This window comes from Lipotes vexillifer, unplaced genomic scaffold (assembly GCF_000442215.2).
Source record: "Lipotes vexillifer unplaced genomic scaffold, Lipotes_vexillifer_v1.1 scaffold71, whole genome shotgun sequence".
Taxonomy (NCBI): domain Eukaryota; kingdom Metazoa; phylum Chordata; class Mammalia; order Artiodactyla; family Lipotidae; genus Lipotes; species Lipotes vexillifer.
The window spans coordinates 3,393,838-3,401,022 of record NW_006793703.1 but is presented as its reverse complement, the minus strand read 5'-3'; positions in this window follow the sequence as shown (position 1 = coordinate 3,401,022).

The window sequence follows — 7,185 nt, the reverse complement described above, 5'->3', positions numbered from 1 at the left end:
GTTTTTCAAAAATTCTTATTGTGCTTTCTGGAGTAGCAATGTCAACCACAGCAAAAATCAAAAACGAGCTCCATACAAAAAAAATACAAAGAATTTGGAAAAAGAAAAGAATTTCTATTAAATAGGTATTGTTATTCCTTTGAGAGAGCTTAGGGGTAAGATTTTTTTCCCCTCACTGGGCTTTCTTATTTTTATTGCTCCTGGTTCATTCTTAATTTTATTCCTATGGTTATTTTTTTCTGCTTAAGTAAAAAATTTTTTAGATTATTGCTTCTGTGTAGGGTTGAGAAAAAGTAAAATGTTTTTATTCAGCCATTTAATATCTGGTCTTTAAATGACCTCCTGTACTCCTTTATTCATAAACAGAATAGTGAGAATCCCAAGAAAAGTAAAAATAATCTGGTTGATAATTTTACTTTTTCTGTAAGATGAGACTTGCATTCCAGTCTTATTTGTTTTCCAGGATACCAGACATTTTGACTATTTGACCATCTGTTGCATATTTGAAGTAAATGTCAATCCTAAACTATACCATTCAGAGGTATAAAGAGATATAAACCTAAAAAGAATGTCTGAGAGGGATTTTTGGAAGGAATGTGCTGAGAAATTATCACTTTTTTCTTGTACTCAGCTGTCTAGATAGTCACATTGGTAATAAAAGCATCATATTGTACACTGTAGACTGTTTGGTGGCACCCATCATGATGATATGCATTTGTAGATGTGTCTTCTAGGTGTTATAATGTATTTCAGGCATCTTTTCTCATCACAGTCCCATGTAACCACTGGCATGCACAGAAGAGATGGCTTTCAGATGACTGGGAGGTATTGGTGGCAGACACAAAGCTAAGGCTTATATGACCCTAAAGGCTATGAGAAAATTCTGCAGTTTTCTGGCCATAGCACAGAGGAGACAGATGAATTTTTTCTTCAATATCATGTGGCTGATCTGAGGGTTCAATACCTTCTCTAGTAGAGTTCCACATGTTTTTGGAAGTAGCAGACAGATTATGCCTCTGGGCACTGTCAAGATATACATGGTGAATCTTGTTTGTTTGTATGCATATGTGTATTTGTATGTGCATCTGCGTATCAGTGTGCATGTGTGTTTATATGCCTGAGTATGTGTGGCTGCATATGTGTATTAAGAAGAGGTTGACGAATTACTTCTAAATTGCCAAGTAATTACCACTAATTCTAAATGATGAAATAATGGAATGATTTACTCTGAATACCCATATGAGTATGAGGAGAATGTGTTTGCATACATGATCTGTGCAAAAACATATGATGGACATCATGTAAAGCGTATGTCTGAAGTAGCTTTTATTGGAGATATCACAGAATTCAAGCATCTGCTGTGTTTATCTTTAAATTTTAATATGCTAATTTATCTTTATGTAAATGTATCAGTATGGTTGTTTTTAAGCTCTGATGTTAAGATCATGGCACTCAAAGTTTCCCAAGAGATAGAAAATATGAAGACCCTATTTATAAGTAAGCAATAGACTTTATGTCTAAGAAAAACTTTCCTGTGGATAGCATTTTAATAGATGCCTTGTTAATTATCATAATGCTTTGGTAAAAGTTTTCATTAGACTATAAAAATCAGTTGTTCTATGGAGAACAGTATGGAGGTTCCTTAAAAAACTAAAAATAGAACTACCACATGACCCAGCAATCCCACTACTGGGCATATACACTGAGAAAACCATAGTTCAAAAAGTCATGTACCACAATGTTCACTGCAGCACTATTTACAAAAGCCAGGACATGGAAGCAAATTAAGTGTCCATCGACAGATGAATGGATAAAGAAGATGTGGCACATATATACAATGGAATATTACTCAGCCATAAAAAGAAACGAAACTGAGTTATTTATAGTGAGGTGGATAGACCTATAGTCTGTAATACAGAGTGAAGAAAGAAAGAAAGAGAAAAACAAATACCGTATGCTAACACATATATACGGACTCTAAAAAAAAAATAAAAGGTTCTGAAGAACCTAAGGAAGGGCAGGACAGGAATAAAGATGCAGACGTAGAGAATGGACTTGAGGATACAGGGAGGGGGAAGGGTAAGCTGGGACGAAGTGAGAGAGTGGCATGGATTTATATATACACTACCAAATGTAAAATGGATAGCTAGTGGGAAGCAGCCGCATGGCACAGGGAGATCAGCTCAGTGGCTTGTGACCACCTAGAGGGGTGGGATAGGGAGGGTGGGAGGGAGATGCAAGAGGGAGGAGTTATGGGGATATATGTATATGTATAGCTGATTCACTCTGTTATAAAGCAGAAACTAACACACCATTGTAAAACAATTATACTCCAATAAAGATGTTAAAAAAAAATCAGTTGTTCTAAAAGTGTGGTCCACATCAGGATCACTTGGGAATTTATTTGAAACAGATTCTCAGATCACACCTCAGATCTACTAATAGGGCCCAACAACCTGCAGGTGATTCTATTGTGGGCTAAAGTTTTTGAGAACTTCTGATGTAAGGCATAATATAATATGGCCCTAGTAAAGATATTCATACTGTCACAAATGTTAAGTACCCACCCTACATACAAGGGCAGTAAGGAGAGTAAGACTTACTTTGTTGAAAATAATTAAGGATAAAGTGAATTATAACGTTTTTATATACAAATAGTCCAACAATTACACAGATTTAAATTATCCACCTCTGCAATCCATTGTAATTCTTTCTGGACACAGACACAATTTATTCACTAACACCAGACTTCCCTGGTGGTCCAAGCTTCCAATGCAGGGGGCATGGGTTTGATACCTGGTCAGGGAACTAAGATCCTGCATGCTGCAGGGTGCGGCCAAGAAAAAAAAAAAAAGTGGATGAGATATTCACTAACACCATCCCTTATCTTATAATAACTTGAAAACAATACTCATTTAAAAAAATCCTTCAATATTACTTCCAAACATATCCACATTTTCAGTAAATGTATAGTTTAAGGATTCAGATGAGCTGCTGGGTAAATGCAAGTACAGAAGATGGGTGCCTTTTTTCCTTCACAGTTTCCCATGACTCACTGTGTGTGTGTGTGTGTGTGTGTGTGTGTGTGTGCGCGCGCGCGCGCGCGTGCGTGTGCATGTGCATGTGTTTAAGAAGCCAAAGAATAGATATTCTAGAATGTCACTACTTAATAAATATCTATCTATATTCCACAACTTACCACATTGTGCTTCCTCCATTTTTGGATGAAAAAGACTGACATATACTATAAAGTGGAAACTTCTTCCATTATCTGGCAAGATGTTTTTCTCCTCTCAGTATTTCCAACCACCTAGTCAGGAATAGCATTTGACAATTCATCAATACAGTATTCAATTCAAATTCTAAAAAATGAATTGAGAACGTTTCACTGGAACAATAATAAACTGATGAGAATTGACAGAAAATGCAATTTTTTCTTTTTTTTTTTTCTAGAAATGATTTTGGTTTACATAAGGAACAGTAATTCACAAAGGTGGACTGTGGCATAAAAGGGAAAATTTCGGAAGTGGGTAGCCTTCCAAGTACGTCACAAAATTCAAAGAAAACTAGAGTTCACTGAAAAGAGTGTCTCCCATTTCGTGCACTGGTATCTAAAGATTATCTAAAGATTATGTTCAGTGTTTATGCTTTTTCTATTAAAATGCAAGCACCTCCTGGGACTGCATGCCCACTATCAGCTAACATCATGACAATGTTTGCTAAGTAAGGACTTGTGCTAATGGACCAAAGAAAATGTTCTGAGGAATGTGGGTAGTTAAGTGGACAACAAGGAAAGGATGATAATTGCTATGGAGAAAATGTAGGACACTTAGAAACAAACCATATATTTTATAATTTCTTGGAGAAACTTTCAATATCATACTACACTAAAAGTTTTTGGCCATTAATGTATGGGATGCTGTACTGGCCCCAAACTGAAAAGAGTGGTTTGTAACACACAGTGGCTGTACAATTTTTCCTTGTTTTTCAAAGTGTAAAACATTCTGAAGGTCATCCCTTCCTCCCAGTATGATTATTTTTTATTTCACAAAAATCAGTTAATTTGAAGGAGAGTGAAGCTGTATGTCAATGAATTGGTTGCAATCTCATCAGGCAATCAGACGTGAGATCAACACAGCTGTTGGAACAGAAACAGCCAGGACGATTCTAGTTAGAGGACTGTCAGGAACACAGAGGCAAAAAGCATTGTTGTCACGTGGGGTGACACCAAAGATTTATTAATATATTCCTCCAAGAGATATTTAAAATAAGTGCTATGTTTCCAAAGATTACGACACAGTGTAATAGTAATATGGGTAGGGTTCTGGCTGTTCTTTAATGTCTTCCTTCAAAAGCAAATACTATTTTCTTTCAAAATTGGGTGTATAAAATCTACTTTTGTTACTCTGAAGCAATATATACCATATTACATACTCAGACTTTGTGTATAATATATTTATTTGCATACAGAAATATGTATTTCTATTATACATTTTATTACTCTATTTATAGAATATGTATATTAAGCATACAGCATATTCCAGGAAGATACATCAAATATGCACACAGTTCATGCTGTAGAGTGCACCCTTTTAAGAGAAGCATATTTAAGAGGCATGATATTATATATACATGCTGAACATACATTTTGCACAATTCATCCAGCTTTGGGTGCTTCCCTAATCTATTTGCAATGCCAGTGCTGCAATTGTTGAAAGGGATACTATCAAACTGGGGAAAAGGCAACTACCAGTGAACTAAGTCGGAGAAAATAAAAGTAGACTGCATTTCTAAGTATATGTTGCCATCGTTTTGAACTCCCGTCTCTCCCGATGTCAGGTGTTTAGGGTCAAAAAAGTGGTGAATGGACAAAGAGCAGGAGTATGTGGGACCTCCAGCTTTGACATTCAAACCAGAAAGCTTATCCTATGTGGCTTACTATACTGATGACTTTGTCCTACCACTTGGGAGCTGACATTAAATTAATGATGAACTGGTAAAAAGGCAATCATTTCTTTTTTCAAGAAATGAACTAGCTTTTTCACATTCTTAAATTCCTCTTCTTATAAGCCCGCTCTGGGATATTTACATTATTGCTATGAGGAAAGAAGTTCTTGACAGGTATTTACCTTTCCAGTGAAGACAAAGGAGATGAATCACATTGTTTCTGAAAGAGGCTGTTAAGGTTTCTGACAGGAAAAACAGCAGCTCCAATAGGAAGTGAACAGATCAACTGCAGCCATTTTAATAGCCAACTACTTCAACTTCAATTGACTAGACACTGTGGCAATCATAAGTGGACATTAAGATGTTGGAAACACTGTGCTATGTGCACGGTCTGGTGATTCTGGCTATATAGATGTGCCTTGTGTTCCCAGTCTGTGAATTACAAATACACCAGACTCAATGGATGACAGTGTGTCTGATACATGATTGGTGAACATTAACCTTTTTCAAACAGATGAACAATTTGCATTGATATTCGAAGAGTGAAACAGGATTGTTTTCCCACTTATATAAAGCAAGCTCTCGAATCCCTTAAAATAGGCCAGGGTTTCTCAACTTTGGCACTGCTGACATTTTGAGCCAAAAAATTCTTAGTTGTGGGGTCTATCCTGTGCATTGTAAGCTGTTTAGCAGCATCCCTGGCCCCTATATTCACTAGATGCCAACAGCCCTCCCTCAAGTTGTGACAACCAACAATGTCTCCACACATTGTTAAATGTCCCCTGGGAGGAAAAATGGTCCCTAGTTGGGAGCCACTGAAATAGACAAATCCAGCAATAGTTAATGCAAGCCTTTGGATGCAGTCTCCATATCTTTCTAATCATCTACTATTTTCAGTATTCTTTCCATTTTTCTGATTCCGGTTTACAAAGTTTCCATGATGTGTCGGTCTATATTCAATTCCTTTCTTTAATTTTTGATTGTTTCTCTTTCAGTAAGGTTGTGGTAGATACGGTGAAGATCAAGAATAGAAGGAAGAAAGGAGAGCATGTGATGGCAATGGAGAGTAACTGGCAGTTGGATTCACGATGAGCTGGATTGCTAGAGAAGGCAAAAAAGGACCCAAATCCTGAATCCTCAGTCCTTGAATCCAAAGAGTTCATCCCAACTAAAGTGATACGTTGACTTGAAGAAACAAAATAAAAATAAATATGGATCTTAAATGTAAAAGTTTACATTAAGGTAGAATAAAGATATCTGTATGAACTGATGCTGTATGTTTATAAATAGAAGATTTAGTTGGGGAAGAATGACTGAAGTTGTTGAAACAAGAAGTTATTTTTATAAAGGATAAGTTATATACAAAAATTATTGGCAATTTGCTTCTTACTAATTGTTCTTTTTTGTCGTTATTTGCCTTGTGCTTTTTTTTCAGCTCAAAAATTTTGAGATGCCATCAGTGAGGCAAGTCACACAAAATAACTCTAACTGAAGTGCTAAAGTCTAGTACTGACAAATTCATCATGCAACTCACATGGATATTACTGGTCAAGTTATCATAAAGCCCATAAATCTAAAATGCAAAATGTGAAATTTGTAAAGGGTTTTATAAATTTGATTTCTATTTGATTTCTATTGGGCCATCTTTAAAAAATCTGATTGGAAGACTATAGCAAATATAGTAAGAAAAAAAAGTTGAGGGGTAAAAATAACTAAGTGTGAGTCAATATAATTGTATAGTTATTTGGGGTACCAATAAAAAGTCTTACATAGACAAGATTTATATAAAGCCGCCGTTGGGTAATCATTTCCGATATGACTTTTCTACGGTCTAGAATTTTAAAAAATGGTGAGAAGTGGCACAGGTGCAGCCACTTATATTCTTTGAGATTTTGCTGAGCTCACTTGGCCTGTTTAGGTATCCATAACATTTCTGCCATAAAGATTACTACTTCTATTGACAGAATTTTGAAGTTAAAAAATTTTAGGGAGAACTGATGATTTGAGGGAAAAAAAAGGTGGTTTCAGTATATGTTTTTTAATTACTCTGTTTTTTTTTCCCTCCATAGGTCATAGGATGGTTATAAACCTCACTTATCTGTAAGCTGAATATCATCCTTTAGCAAGCATTGAGGAGAAGGTCTTATTCTCTTGGGACTGACCCAAACGTCATTGGTGCCACGTGAATAAGTTAATCCTATTTAAGATTCCAGATGAATAAAGCAGCATCTTCCTGCT